Genomic DNA, 16,447 nt, shown 5'->3' on the forward strand with positions numbered 1-16,447 from the left:
ATTGACGCATGTTTTCAACCCCATATCTGGCGCCAGCTCCTTAAAGTAACCATGATTGTGTTCTGACCCCAGTGCAGCTCAGTGTAAACAAGCGTAACTGTAGGGTCAGTATCTTCCGGCAACCGAAGCTACTTACATTAGTGCATTCATCTTAAGATAGCCAGGTGAGACAGCAACCTATCACAGTCGTAATAAGTAAATGAAGTTATGAAGCTCAAAACAAGTCAAGGGTGTAGTTATTGACAGTGAGAGGATATTGGCATTAACACTGCCATTACATGCTACTGTGGGGTGAAATGTGTGGTAGTGTGTTTGTTCATTGGTGTGTGTTTTCAGATGGTGGGTGTTATTGAATGGGTTTCCAGATCCAAGAGGCCATGTCAGGTAACCATTCCATCAATCACGGCTGTTGTCTGTGTTGTTCCGCCCCTCCCAGTTCCCCTGAAGAGTTAATGAAAGAATCATGCATCGCGTGTGGGCTGTTCTGTGGAAATGTCTGTTGGCACCGTTACCGGTTGTACAGGCACGCACGTGCACACACACACGTGTTTGGTTTTATTATCCTTGTGGGGACCAAACAATTGATTCCCATTCAAAATCCAATTTTCCCTTAACCTAACCTGATCGTGGACTTCAGGAAACAGCAGAGGGAGCACCCCCCTATCCACATCGACGGAACAGCAGTGGAGAATGTGGAAAGTTTTAAGTTCCTGGGCGTACACATCACTGACAAACTGACTGTGTGGTGAAGAAGGCGCAACAGCGCCTCTTCAACCTCAGGAGGCTGAAGAAATTTGGCTTGTCACCTAAAACCCTTACAAACTTTTACAGATACACAATTGAGAGCATCCTGTCGGGCTACCTGGTACGGCAACTGCACCGCCCACAACCGCAGGGCTCTCCAGAGGGTAGTGCGGTCTGCACAACGTATCACCGGGGGAAAACTACCTGCCCTCCAGGACACCTACAGTACAGCACCTGATGTCACAGGAAATCCAAAAAGATCATCATGGACATCAACCACCAGAGCCACTGCCTGTTCACCCACTATCATCCAGTAGGCGAGGACAGTACAGGTGCATCAAAGCTGGGACAGAGAGACTGAAAAACAGCTTCTATCTCAAGGCCATCAGACTGTTAAATAGCCACCACTAGCACAGAGAGGCTGCTGCCTACATACACAGACTTGAAATCATTGGCCACTTTAATAAATGGAACACTAGTCACTTTAATAATGTTTACATATCTTGCATTACTCATCTCATATTTATATACTGCATTCTATACTTTCTACGATATTTTAGTCTATGCCGCTCTGACATTGCTTGTCCAAATATGTATATATTTTTAACTCCGTTCCTTTACTTAGATTTGTGTGTATTGGTATATGTTGTGAAATTAGATTTGTGTGTAACTGGGTATATGTTGTGAAATTGTTAGATATCACTTGTTAGATATGGCTGCACTGTCGGAACTAGAAGCACAAGCATTTCGCTACATCCACAATAACATCTGCTAACCACATGTATGTGACCAATAAAATTTGATTTGACTTGATTAGAACCCTAACTCTTAACCCTAAAACTAACCACTACTCTACAACACTGGTCCATCAAGAAGATTGAAATACTGCTGTTTTCCCGGAAAACTGCCCTTTTTGTCCTCATGCTAGCTAGCAGTAGCCACAACAGCCATTATGGAATGGCACTTCATATTGAACAACAAAGGAACTGATTGGCTACTGCTAGCTAGCATGAGGACAAAAAAGGAAGTTTTCCGGGAAAACTAGCAGTATTTCAATCTCCTCTATGTATCAGTGTGGATAAAGGTCAAATTTGGAGTACATTGGCATATCCCATCCCTGCATTGAGGTACGTTTTCGAACTCATATCTCGCGCCAGCTCCTGGGTGTCTTAATGTAACCATGAGCAGTGGAGGCTCCTCAGAGGACGAAGGGGAGGAACATCCTCCTCAATGAATTTCATAAAAATAAAAATAGTGAAACATTAAAGTTATCCTTTTTAGATAAAACTATACTAAATATATTCACGTCTCCAAATAATTGATAAAAACACACTGTTTTGCAATGAAGGTCTACAGTAGCCTCAACAGCACTCTGTAGAGTAGCACCATGGTGTAGCCGGAGGACTGCTAGTTTCCCTTCTGGTCCCCACAAGGATAGTAAAACCAAAAACCTGCATTACATAACGATGAAATAATTGTCAAAACATTCTCAGCTTTTATGAGTCTGACATCAGTCACTTCACACTATAAACTTAACCTCAATAGTAGAGAGAGTATGCACTCTTCTCTCATTGAAATAGTACCATCAGTGTTCCCCTAAGGGGAGTTGAGCCTTCCAATGTCTAATCATAGTTCCCATATACCCAAACTTCCACCCTACACGTCACCATGCAGACCCATTATATTTCAACCTTTTAAATGGAACTTTTCCACAAATGTGTTTATTCATGAAAAGCCACAGTGACGTCAGGAATGTTTTATTTATTTTTTGCCCAAAATGTATCTGACCTTTCCTTCTGGATTCGGAAAGATGTGAATAAAACAAAACAGAATAGAATTTTGGGACAAGGTCCATTTTCCCAAACCTCAGCCTCAATGTGTCCCCCACCACACACTCTCTGCAGTTCCTCTTTTTGCACAAACTGCCTTTCCATGCATTTAATTTCCTATTGGCTTTGTGTGCTGTATGGTGTGTGTGTGTGTGTGTGTGTGTGTGTGTGTGTGTGTGTGTGTGTGTGTGTGTGTGTGTGTGTGTGTGTGTGTGTGTGTGTGTGTGTGTGTGTGTGTGTGTGTGTGTGTGTGTGTGTGTGTGTGTGTGTGTGTGTGTGTGTGGCACGGTGTGCTGTAGGGTGTGTTTACCAAGGGCTAGACATTAGATTGACAGCACAAAGGCCACACTGTATGGATTTTCCATCACGTTTAGACGCTTATGTTTGTTTAGCGCTTTATTGGATGATGAGGAGACAGAAAGTCTGAGAGAGAGAAGATATTGCGTGGATAGTTGTCTCGTGCAGTGTGTGTGTGAATGCGCGTGCGTGCTCAGGGCTGTGTGTGTGTGTGAATGCGCGTGCGTGCTCAGGGCTGTGTGTGTGTGCATTATCTAGTCACTCTATTATAATGTTGGGTGACGTCTCCACAGAGCGGACAGTGTTAGGACCTTCTCTCGCTGAACAATCACTACTCTGTGTGATGTGTGGGCCACAACAGTCATAATGGCAATTATGTCTGTACAGCAGCCAGATTGGCCGTTATCTACTGAGAGGGAGGGAAGGAACGAGAGAGAAAGAGGGAGAGAGAGACAGAGAGAGTGCAGAGGAGGGAGAGAAAGAGGGGGAGAGACAGACAGAGAAGAGAGCAAAAGAGAGAAAGAAAGGGAGAGGGAGGAGGAAAAAAGAAAGAGGGAAAGTGAAAGATGACTGGCTGCACAGCTGCAGGGTGGGTTGAGCCTGTCGAGAGTCTACTGCAGCGTGTGTGTGTGTGTGTGTGTGTGTGTGTTGTTGTGCGTCTTTTTCTATGTATGTAGTGTGTGTATGTCCTGTCTGTACACTCTTTAGCAGCGGCATCCTCATGCCCTTATCTGCTTCACTGTTTACCTGTTAGGTTGCCATGGGGACTCCCGCCCTGGATCCATGCCAAGCTAACCTCCAGACGGGTGTCATTCACCCCCAAAATCTGTGGGTGCACAAAGTATGTGAGGATGGCCGGGGGGTGGTTCGGACGGGGGCTAGGCCTCCTGCTGGAAGTTGGAGAATTTAGCATTTTTCAAAAACATCTAAAACAGCTTTTTCCTGCAATATAGATCGATAATCATTATGCTTAATTCTATGTAAAAACATATTTTTTCTGCATATCTAAGCATATCTCTTGAGCTGTCTGTGTCCTCCAGACTGGTGGTTATATCTTTTTTGGTATTGAAAGTTATGTGAGTTTTATTCAGTACATGTAGTAATTGCTTGCTTTTCTAAAGTCTACCAACCTTGCTAGCAGGCATCCCATCGTAGATAGTTTGACAAGCTAGCTACTCTAACTTGATTGATAGCCTGAAATGGCTTCTTGGTAGCTAGTTATGAGGTTTGGAGATTGGGAACCTATCTGGGCTAGTTAAAGTGAAATTCATAAAATTGCTAGGTGGCTAGCAGTATTACAAAGAAACAACAACCAAAAATGTAACTTTTTTCCCCCTCCATTTCTATTTTCTATTTGTAATACAAACCCTTTTATTCATTATACATTTATTTTTACAGGACAAATCTGAGGGGGCATGTACCCCTGTGCCCCCTATGGGCATGACGCCTCTACGTGCAGAGGTGGCAGCAGGTGAGGGACCCCTCAGACTTGTCCTGTACATTGTTTTTATAAAAATAAATAAACTGAGAAAGTGAGTGAGAGAGAGGGAGTCAACCTAGAGTGAAAAGAGAGAGAGAAAAAGAGAGAGAGCTTTAGCCTCACCTACAAACTGCTTTCTTAGAAACAGGAAGTTGATTGATGCAGTGTTACCTCTGACGCAGCCAGCTGCCGCTGCTGACGGAGACTTTCTCCGTTGGCCCGGCAACGACCCAGAGAATACAAACATCCGGACCGATGCTAAACTCTTTACCTCCATCATCAGCATTATCGTCATTGCCACTATAATCGGTGTCGTCATCATCTTTACCGTTATGATCATTAGCTTCGACAGCTGGCGCAGACTGGGTGGGGTTGGTTGGTGGTTGTAGAAGTCAGTGATAATATGACCCCATTGATATAGATCGTTTAGTTTACCCTGTCTCACCTGCTGTGGATAATCTCCCACAGTTAGTTAGTCACTACAGATACCCTGGTTCGAATCCAGGCTGTATCACAACCGGCCGTGATTGGGAGTCCCATAGGGCGGCACACAATTGGCCCAGCGTCGTCCGGGTTTGGCCGGTGTAGGCCATCATTGTAAATTAGAATTTGTTCTTAACTGACTTACCTAGTTAAAAGGTTAAATAAATAGAAATAAAAAAATAAACAGGGATCAAGTTCACTCTATATATCTCCCTTTAAGAAGACATGAACTCTGTCAGCCCTCTCATCTGTCTTTTGTTACCCCATATGGTGGTGCCAGATTGGGCAGTTTTCCTCACCTGCAACTGGGCTACTTTTAATGGACTTGGTGGGATTTTGGCTCAGATTCATCTGTAAAGTGTCATGAAATCTGGCAACACTAACTCCGTATATGTAAAAGAGACAGCGTTTTACAAACCTTAGCCTCAAGCCAGAAAAAAAGGATTGTGATGTAATATTGTGGTGTGATATTCAGTCGAGACAGGTTGCCTTTTGGTTCACAACACGGTTCACCATGTTCTAGTACACCACAAGTGTTATATGATGTGTTCAGATAGCTAAGCTTTAGTCGTTTCATCATTGCAAATGATTTGCGCTAGAAGGGTGTGACATGCAGGCATCGTCTTTAATGTTTTGTTTAATATTTGTGAGTTACTTTGTTCTATCAACCTTTATTCATCATTACAATATTGATTAATATCACAAATACATTGAGATATTTACAGATTAAGTCCCAATGGAGAAACATAGCTCAGCAATGTAGTTAGTAGTACATTATGACATGTACTAATCTATTCAGGGGGCAGGTAGGTTGCTGGTTCGTTTACAGAAATCGACAAGGGGAAAAAATCTGTCAATGTGCACTTAACCTAAATTGCTCCAGAGGTGCTGTGCTACTGTGGCCGACTCTGTAAAACAACGTATTTCCCTGCACCTAGCTGGTATATGTGACAATAAAAAAACAGATTTTTTCCTAAGTTATGAAGTTTCACAACTTGCACATGTAACTGAAAGCACATTATGTGAAGTTTTCCATTTTGCTGTTGTTACTCAATCCACATCACATCTGCTGTGAGGACTGAGAGAGTTCACAGCACAAGTCAAGGACAATAAGATCATAAAACAGGAGGAGGACATAGGGGAAGATAAAGAGAGATACAGAGATAAAGAAAGACAGGAAGAGGAACATAGAGATTGAGAGAGATAAATAGAGATAGTACATCTTGTTATAAACCTGTAGAATAGGTTGTTACCATGGTATTCATTGGAAATAACAAACTTGAGAAATAACACAAAGAAAAACATAATGCATTTTAGAGTATTCTTTTATTTGCATACTTTCATATCAAACACACACATTTATGCATTTTTTGTAATATAACATTAAAACATATGCAACAATTCAATCTGTTTTCTGTTCACCTGTCCTGTACTTCAATTTAAGAAGCATGGCTATATTTTTGTTGATGGAGAGATGGATATGATGGAGGAAGACGGGGGTGTATTCACTAGGAACCAAACAAGTACACTGGACAAATTGGGAGGGACTAACCTTGAATTTGTCCTATAAGAAATGGTCATTTTTGTTGCAAAACGTTTTGCACTAATGAATACACGTCTTGCCGATGGTTTACTGGAGTGAAACACTGGTCTCAGGTGGGGATGGTTCTCCTGTTCTAGTATGTCTCTCTCTGGCCTCCAGCCACTGTGGATGGGCCAGGCCCCTGTTCCTGCTGAACTGAGCCAGCTAACCTCACACACTGATTATCAGCACAGCAGGCACGGGAGACAGGCCCAGTGAGGGGGCAGAGAGAGACCACACACACACAGTAGTTAATATGCTAACACATACAGTAGCTACCCCAGCAGGAAGAGACAGCAGTGAGATAGCTGACCTACTACTCTTAATGAGGAGAGAGAGAGAGACCTTCACAGTTCTTTGAATACACTACGTGTCCTATACTGTACTAATGGAGACTTGTAACCAAACACTGACATTTGGAAAGTTTTAGTTACAAAGAGAGATCAAAGCATTCAATTTGTATTGTTCGGATGACAGGAAACAGTGGGTACACAAACCCTCCCTGCTAAAACCACAAGTAAGACCAACACTTCAATTACAAGCATTGGGGAACTGGGGTCGCGCACACACACACACACACACACACACACACACACACACACACACACACACACACACACACACACACACACACACACACACACACACACACACACACACACACACACAAGAAACTGAGAATAGAAACTGTGATGGATGACTATGAATTCTGTCTTATTTTATTCATGCATGAACACAGTCCGAGAAGCATTAATGCACCTGGAGAGGATGAAAGACTTCCCACCTGGTCACACAGCCAGTTGATAGAGAGATAGGAGCGCCCAACAGATCCATCAGAATCACAGACAGACATATAAACAGCCCTGATAATGTCAGGCCACACTTTATTTAGAGAGTCCCAAACAGATGATCTGCAGATGGTTACGGGTAATGGATAGTTAGCTGAAATGTTGCTGACAGTTATTGAACATCTACAAACCATCTACTTGGGACTATCCAAATGAAGTGTTACCTAATGTCATGCTTCAAATAGGTCCACCAATGCGTTGTATTACAATGGCGTAAACACTAACTGGTTGAACTTTGGCAATACTAAGGTCCATCCTTAGAGATCCAGGCTGGGGTAAGGGTCCCAGTGATTCTCCCCAGTGCCCCCTCTCCTCTCCTGGGTTCAGACATACAGGCTGTGGCTCCAGGGCGGCAGAACTTAACCACTGTGAACATGGAGGTAAACTTACAGTGTTCACATGTGTGCTAAGTCCTGCCGCCGCGCAACCAGGTGTGTGTGTGTATATATGTATAAATGTTTGTTCACACACCTTTATTCCCATTAGATCCAGGTTGCATACTTCATGCCGGCCATTGGAAATCCCTGGCAATGTGATTCAGTCTTTAGTCTTAAAAATCACTCTACCAGGAATTCCCCTGGCCGGCAGCATGGTTGACTAGACTTGAGGCGTTTGTGGTGGAGGTGTGTGTCTGTGTCCATGGTAACTTATGGTACAAGTGTAGGTCCATGGATGTGCTATCCTAAAAGACACCAGATGAAAACCCACAGATAGTTTCTGTATAAGTCCATGAGGGTGTTGTTCTGGATCTTCCCCTGGTCCCTCCTTTCACACGGTCTACAACTCCAGCCAGCTCAGTGTGTGTGTGTGTGTGTCTGTGTGTGTGTTTGTGCGTGTTTGTGCCTGGGTGTGTGTGTTTCTTCAGCACTGTCATATCTTCGCCATTCACAGGTCATTGTTGATACCCTTTTTCAGCAGTGTGTTGTAGCTTCTTGAAGACCCAGCTTCCTGAGGCCTCTTAAAAATAGCTTTTCAATGATAGTGTAGAGAATTAGGTCAGAAGGAAGTATAGCCAAGTGGCACTCCCATTAAGATGTTATACAGTACGCTCTGGGCCCCTCTCTCTGTCACTCCCATTAAGATGTTATACAGGACCCTCTGGGCCCCTCTCTCTGTCACTCCCATTAAGATGTTATACAGTACGCTCTGGGCCCCTCTCTCTGTCACTCCCATTAAGATGTTATACAGTACCCTCTGGGCCCCTCTCTCTGCCACTCCCATTAAGATGTTATACAGTACGCTCTGGGCCCCTCTCTCTGTGACTCCCATTAAGATGTTATACAGTACCCTCTGGGCCCCTCTCTCTGTCACTCCCATTAAGATGTTATACAGTACGCTCTGGGCCCCTCTCTCTGTCACTCCCATTAAGATGTTATACAGTACCCTCTGGGCCCCTCTCTCTGTCACTCCCATTAAGATGTTATACAGGACGCTCTGGGCCCCTCTCTCTGTCACTCCCATTAAGATGTTATACAGTACCCTCTGGGCCCCTCTCTCTGTCACTCCCATTAAGATGTTATACAGTACGCTCTGGGCCCCTCTCTCTGTCACTCCCATTAAGACGTTATACAGTACGCTCTGGGCCCCTCTCTCTGTCACTCCCATTAAGATGTTATACAGGACCCTCTGGGCCCCTCTCTGTCACTCCCATTAAGATGTTATACAGTACCCTCTGGGCCCCTCTCTCTGTCACTCCCATTAAGATGTTATACAGTACCCTCTGGGCCCCTCTCTCTGTCACTCCCATTAAGATGTTATACAGGACCCTCTGGGCCCCTCTCTCTGTCACTCCCATTAAGATGTTATACAGTACCCTCTGGGCCCCTCTCTCTGTGACTCCCATTAAGATGTTATACAGTACGCTCTGGGCCCCTCTCTCTGTCACTCCCATTAAGATGTTATACAGTACGCTCTGGGCCACTCTCTCTGTCACTCCCATTAAGATGTTATACAGGACCCTCTGGGCCCCTCTCTCTGTCACTCCCATTAAGATGTTATACAGTACCCTCTGGGCCCCTCTCTCTGTCACTCCCATTAAGACGTTATACAGTACGCTCTGGGCCCCTCTCTCTGTCACTCCCATTAAGATGTTATACAGTACGCTCTGGGCCACTCTCTCTGTCACTCCCATTAAGATGTTATACAGGACCCTCTGTGCCCCTCTGCTGTGCCCCTGACTGGGGAAACTGACTCAGTGTACAGTGGCGCTGCTCTTAACTCCTAACTAGGCCCCAACCAAACCTCATAGTGGATCTGCACCTAACTCTGCCCTAACTATACCTCACCATGGACAGGACCACTCCTAACTCTGCCCCAACCAAACCTCCCAGGAGCTGGGGTTTTGTTCTTAACTCTGCCTCAACCAAACCTCACAGGAGCTGGGGTTTTGTCTTAACTCTGCCCCAACCAAACCTCACAGGAGCTGGGGTTTTGTTCTTAACTCTGCCCCAACCAAACCTCCCAGGAGCTGGGGTTTTGTCTTAACTCTGCCCCAACCAAACCTCACAGGAGCTGGGGTTTTGTCTGCCTCAACCAAACCTCACAGGAGCTGGGGTTTTGTTCTTAACTCTGCCCCAACCAAACCTCACAGGAGCTGGGGTTTTGTCTTAACTCTGCCCCAACCAAACCTCACAGGAGCTGGGGTTTTGTCCTAACTCTGCCCCAACCAAACCTCCCAGGAGCTGGGGTTTTGTCTTAACTCTGCCCCAACTAAACCTCACAGGAGCTGGGGTTTTGTTCTTAACTCTGCCCCAACCAAACCTCACAGGAGCTGGGGTTTTGTCTTAACTCTGCCCCAACAAAACCTCACAGGAGCTGGGTTCTTCCTCTGCCACAGTGAATGACACGTAAAGACAGAGTTTGGTACATCCAGTACTACCAAAGTGCTATATTTAACCATTACCTAATGGACGGATATCAATTTTAGTCTAGTGACTCTAGATCACACCATATGAGTCAGTATTAGAGCACCTTTTGGGGGGAATTCCAGGCCCTAAATAAGTTAGTCTGGTGTCTGTCGTGTGTCTGTACACAAGGCCTGCCGTGCCGTGCCAGCCAAGGTACACCCGTGTTAGCATCGCTAATGCTAACATGCTATATAACTGTCGTCTGTATAGGCAGATGCTAATGGTAGCTGTAACACTGAAAGCTGTAAAGTTCCTAATATACTTTACCAAGCTGGATCTGTGAATGAAGAGTAGTGTCAGACTATAATTAGCTAATGTAGTGTGTCATTGATGTCTAACAGACTGGCGGTTTTAACACAAACCAAAGACAATAAACAGTGAAATAAACACTCATTACAAAATGTGTACACAGCTCACTTGATTGTGTCCAAAATGTTGATATACAGTTACTATTTATGTCTAAATGTAACTTGTATGTATTTGGACTACCTGAAGTAAATGGTCCCTCGGAGATAAGATTCCACAGAGATAAAGATTCTATATTCCATACCGGGTCACGCTATGAACTGTGTATAAAGCAGCCCTATGAGTGCTCACTGTTAGCTAATGCTGACAAACATCTCTGTGTAGCCTGCAGGTTGGCATGTTAATGCTAACTTTAACAAACATATCCCTCTTATCTCTGTGTAGCCTACAGACAGACCAGCCCAGCACATGCTAATAATATCTCTTGATGGAACAGACTAGCCCTATGACCGCTTCTAATGCTAACAAACGTCTCTCGCTCTCTCTGTACTGGTGCATAACTGCCCTATGAGTACATGCTAATGCTAACAAGCTTCTCTCTTTCTGACCAAAACCTGGGTTGCTCTGCCAAACCAATGTTCTGTCCCACCACTGCTTCTCTCTGTGGGTCAATTCATCAATCAAAGCTTGATTAACAGCTCAGGACTAGACGTGATAGGGTGGCTGCTGGGAAGAAACCGAGCAACTAGAAGTTTCTGTATGTCATTCTTCTCTCTCTAGCTCTGGCTCTCCCTGCTTACAGTATGGAGTGTGACTGACTTCAATTTGGGGACTGATTCAATTACCTGCTGAGTTATCGTTTTTGCATCATTGAGGGCCACTGTTGTTGGTTCACATGTCAGTGGACACAGGGATGCTGCAAGTTGATTTAGAGAAATACTCAATTTTCTTCACAATTTAGGCTACATTATGTCTAGCCTTTTATCATTGAGTTGTATCTGATGTCTTTTATTGCATCTATGCTTCTAACTGTATGAGTTACATATGAATAACTTTGCCTTCAAGACAGTTTCATGTTCATAATATTTACTAAAGCTTTAGTCTCCTGGAGACAGAAGGTCATTCAAGGTCTTTGTCAGTGCCCTTATAAGAAAGACCAGAACTGACACTCTTCTCTGGCAGCATATCAGCCAGTTACGCTGTGTACCCATATGTCCTTTCATCTCCTAGCTGGATCTCTCTCTCTCCCCCCATCTTTTCCATTGGGGCCTTCTTTTTCCCCTTTCCCCATTCTAACCCCCAGCCGTTAGTATATGAGCTCATTCCTTCCCTCTTCTCCTCTTAATGACAGCATGGCTGGTGACGCACGCCGCCCTGCCGCCTCACCTCAAACACTTATTCAAGGGATAGACGGCTAATATCTCTCACTGCTTTCCCCCTCTCTCTCATTCTGAGTCAACGAGTTTCTGGCTAATTCTCAACTAATCATCCTTTGGTAATTTGTGAATCCCGAGCGAAGCGGAGAATTGGAGGAAAATGTAATCACTGACTGAGTGATGTTCAGAAGCAGATGTATCTTAGCAATGACAAGCTGTTCCTCTGTGTGTGTGTGTGTGCATGCGTACGTACGTATGTACGTAGCCTATGTGTGTGCATATGGAAAAGAGAGTATAGTGTGTGTGTGTGTTTCTCTATGTCTAGACGTGGACTCCTCCTGCCACCAATCTCTCTGTTCTCAGATATTTGGGTAGTGTGTGTGTGTGTGAGTTGAGCAGTAGCATTTACACAAGGGCATAACGCTAAGTGGAAAACACTTTGTGAAGACAGCTGGATCTCAATGTGTGTTGTCTCAACACATATCTTCTCCCTGTGTTCCTATCCAGGCAGCCTCTCTCACACACACACACACACACACACACACACACACACACACACACACACACACACACACACACGCACACACGCTGCTGAGTACACTTCAGAGTACAATGCACACACAGTATGCATATAATCAATATACAAACAGCATTTTTTCACAATGTCCTTTAGAGCAAACACAGTGAGTGTGTTAGCAGCACTCTGACCTTAGCGACTCATAAAAGGAGAACAGAATCCAAAGCGATACTGTAGCAGCCTGACATCATACTCAACTTGGTGGTGTGAACTGGCTCCCGTTAGCTTATACAGAACAAACTGGACCAACCGTACCACTATGGTCTACTTTTACCAAAGTGTAATACTGTGTTTTTCCAGACTACAGCAAACTGTACATCGGTGAGGGCAGGACGGCTCATTATAATGTCTGGAATGGAGTGAATGCTCCGTCCTCCCCTCAACAGCCTCCGCTGCTGTACATAGACAGATAAATATAGACTGGAACATAATGTCTAGTTGAATTATATTTCTATGTGTTACTATGGAAAACTACTGTATTCCCATGATCTACATGATGCTCAATACTGTAAATAAGCAGGGATCAGGGGTGTTGCTAAGATGACATCGTAACAAACTGGATGAGGCCTACCGTAAATTACCATGAATCATCTTAAGCCTTTCAATCAGTCCTTCAATCAAGAGATCTGAAGTAGTGTGTGTGACACAGTGGAATCACTGTGTGGTACACTCGCTTTAACCTAGTTCTATAGACCTACACACCTTGATACACTACCACACCCGTTCCTTTGTGTGTGCTTGCCTCCATTTCCTCCTAGTAAGTGTGTGTGTGTGTGTGTGTGTGTGTGTGTGTGTGTGTGTGTGTGTGTGTGTGTGTGCATGCGTGTGAGGGCATGCGTGTGAGGGCATGCGTGTCAGGGCATGCGTGTGAGGGCATAGTTAGTGCTGATTCCGTGACATTCAAGGACATTCACAGAAAGATGTCAATGTCATTGTTATGTTTAACAGCGGTAACAGAATCAAAGCCAATTCAAAGTTCACTGGAAGTCAAACCAACAACCAAGGGAACGCATCACATGTGGTACATTAGTATGAAAATAAAAAGTATTTCCAGACGAAAAGCTCGATGGCCGTACCAGCCCAGAACCCAGCCCAGCTCAGCCCAGAACCCAGCCCAGCTCAGCCCGGCCAATCCTTCTCTCCCTTCAGCCCAGCGGCTGTAACCCTACCCTGGGCCTTATCCCCTGCCAAACCCCACCACCACTGTACTTTGCCACGGACGCCCACGCCGCCTTACACACACACACACACGCACATACATACACACATACACACGCAGACGCCCCAAATTAGACACCCCAAACACCAGGCCTCGCTCCAGCCCCTCATCTTCTCCTTCTCCTCCACCTCTTCCACCTCCCTCTCCTCTCTCTCCCTTCCATCTATTTTTCTCCTCTTCGTCACCATCCGCCCTTTCACCTTTCCACCCCTCCGCTCCTCCACCCCTCTCCCCAATGTCCGGTGACACTTGCAGCCTTAATGAGCACAGTGTGAGAGGATAAATGATCACCCCCCCACCACTCCCTCTGCCTGGAGGTCTAGGACTGGAGGCCCAGTTAGCTCCAGTAGAGACCCATGCTGAGAGCCCCAGAGAGGGGGAGCCAGATAGCCAGAGACAGACATCCTGGCTGGCTAAACCCTTGACTAGAACCGTGATCTGTATAATTCCCTTTCATGGAGGTTCTCTCCTCTCTGGGCTGCTGTAGCAGACTTACAGGACTCCTGAACAATGACAGGAATGTTCAGAGCTCTCCTCTCTCTCTCCCTCCCTCTCTCCCCCTCTCTCTCTCTCTCTCTCCCTCTCTCTCTGTCTGCTCCACGTCCTTCTCTCGCCTGCTTTTCCAACAAACTTTTTATGACATCCGCTGAGCTCTGTCTCTCAGCCCCCAACTAACTCAGGGCTGGTTGACAGACGTAGACAGACAGACGGACGGATAGGCAGACAGACTTACAAAAAGAGAGAGCGAGAGACAGACTAACAGATATACGGACAGACAGATAGACAGACAGATAGATAGACAGATAGATAGACGGACAGACTAACAGATAGATGGACAGACCAACAGATAGATAGATAGATGGACAGACAGATAGATAGATGGACAGACAGATAGATAGATAGGACAGACTAGACAGACTAGACAGACTGTCACAGACAATGAAACTATTTACAGCATGACCTTTGGGTGGATGTTCACATTGGCGGCAGAGATTACTCTTAGATCAGGGCGATATGTCGCTTATCCAAACGACACTTGAGTAGCAGATCCAGATAAGCATATCCACTGTTCACTAGAAAAAGTTAAAAGCCTGATCCACAGGTTGTTGTACAAACAGCTGGTGAAAAGTGAAGTGGTTCCCTCCCCTGTTAGGAACATACACCTAGGCCTACATCCTCACTTAAAAAACAAAACAAAGCTAAAGTCGTCAATAATCCAATAAGACCATTATCTGGGACAATGGTGAAAAAAGAACATCCTATGTGATAGAAGATATAAGTGTTACATACCTGAGAGGAGACTGTTTGCCTCTCTCTCACTCTCTCACTCTCTCTCTCCCAGAGACTGAGTTGAACGTCAAGGTTGCAGTGTCTCTCCTTCTCTCTCTCTCTCTCTCCGTTCTGTCTCTCTCCCAGAGCAGACAGTGTGTGTGAGTGTGTGTGTGTCTGGGAGCCAGACGGGTTGAGTGAGTCGGGCAGCCCAGCCCCAGCCATTGAGGGGATTCCTTTTTGTAAACGTCAAAGCTTGGGTCCACCCCTTCCCCACATCGCTGTAACACACAGGAAAAGGGGCAGGGAGGCAATTAGCTGTAATGCTGGTAATAAAGGGGCAATACTATTTCACGAAGACTTAGCCTGGGGCTGAGAGGATAACATTTTATGGGGTGTTCATTGTGTAATGTCTTGGCCCATGCTTAACATACTTTACTGTTTTAGGTTGACCTGTTTTCTTTGCAATGGATATCACCGACTTATGCTCTTTATTTTGTGTTACTGCATCAGTAACAGATTATGCTTGAGGTGGAAAAGTATGAACCAAAGTCCACAAATTCAATAAGCCTCATATTTATGTCTTTCTGTTGTTTTTATTTATTATTTAAAAAAATGACACCTTCTTCTCCCCAATTTCGTGGTATCCAATTGGTAGTAGTTACAGTCTTGTCTCATCACTGCAACTTCCATACAGACTAGGGAGAGGCGAAGGTCGAGAGCCATGCGTCCTCCGAAACACAACCCAACCACACTGCTCACTTAACCTGGAAGCCAGTCACACCAATGTGATTGGAGGAAACACCATACGCCTGGCAAACATGTCAGAGTGCATTGTGCCCAGCCCACCACAGAAGTCGCTAGTGCACGATGGGACAAAGACATTCCTGCCAGCCATGCCCTCCCCTAACCCAGACAACTGTGCACCGACCCACGAGTCTCCCAGTCACAGCCAGCTGTGACAGAGCCTGGACTCAAACCCAGAATCTCTAGTGGCACAGCTAGCGCTGCGCTGCAGTGCCTTAGACCATTGCGCCACTCGGGAGGCCCTTCTTTCTGTTGTTTTTAAGCTGTCCAATTAAGTTTGATTCTATCATGTGTTTCCACTTTCTGTTTTTGTTGTGAAGCAACAGGTGCTCGTTTAGATATATATTTTTTGAGTCCTCATGGCTCTGTGATGCTCAGTGGTTGGTAACTCTTGGGGGGGCGGGGAGGGAAGGAGAGGGCCTGTGTGGTTTGGTCCGCACCTGTCCAGTGTTGACACAGCCTCCCTCCCTGCCTCCTCCTTCCTCTCCTCACCTGCGGGTAAGACGAGCCTCTGAGAGAGGCTATTAGAGACTTTACGACTTTCCTTACTCTCTCTTCTCCCTCCATCCACTCCTCCCCTACCGCCACAAGCCTCAGGGTGGGTAGTGTGTGAGGAAAGAGCCTTACTTAGATGACCACGCCCCTGTAAGCACTGTGTGTACGTTACACATTCCTCACACACACACGCTCACACACACATATACACACACATGGGTTGTTTCTAAGCAACACTAACAAAGGCATATGTAATGATTCTTACCGTAAGGCAGATGATAACAGAGAT

General features: G+C 45.3%; 1 protein-coding gene across 1 annotated transcript in view; it reads right to left on the bottom strand.

Moving 5' to 3' along the window:
- Nucleotides 1-15,073, bottom strand: part of LOC115171744 (guanine nucleotide-binding protein G(I)/G(S)/G(O) subunit gamma-12-like) — a 29,087-nt gene extending 14,014 nt beyond the window's left edge. Inside the window, exon 1 of the mRNA XM_029728840.1 lies at nt 14,878-15,073. The gene's annotated coding sequence lies outside the window, so the exon portion shown is untranslated. The remainder of the gene's footprint in view (nt 1-14,877) is intronic.
- Between the last annotated feature and the right edge of the window lie 1,374 nt (nt 15,074-16,447).

The sequence above is a fragment of the Salmo trutta genome, chromosome 32 (genome assembly GCF_901001165.1).
Source record: "Salmo trutta chromosome 32, fSalTru1.1, whole genome shotgun sequence".
Lineage (NCBI taxonomy): Eukaryota > Metazoa > Chordata > Actinopteri > Salmoniformes > Salmonidae > Salmo > Salmo trutta.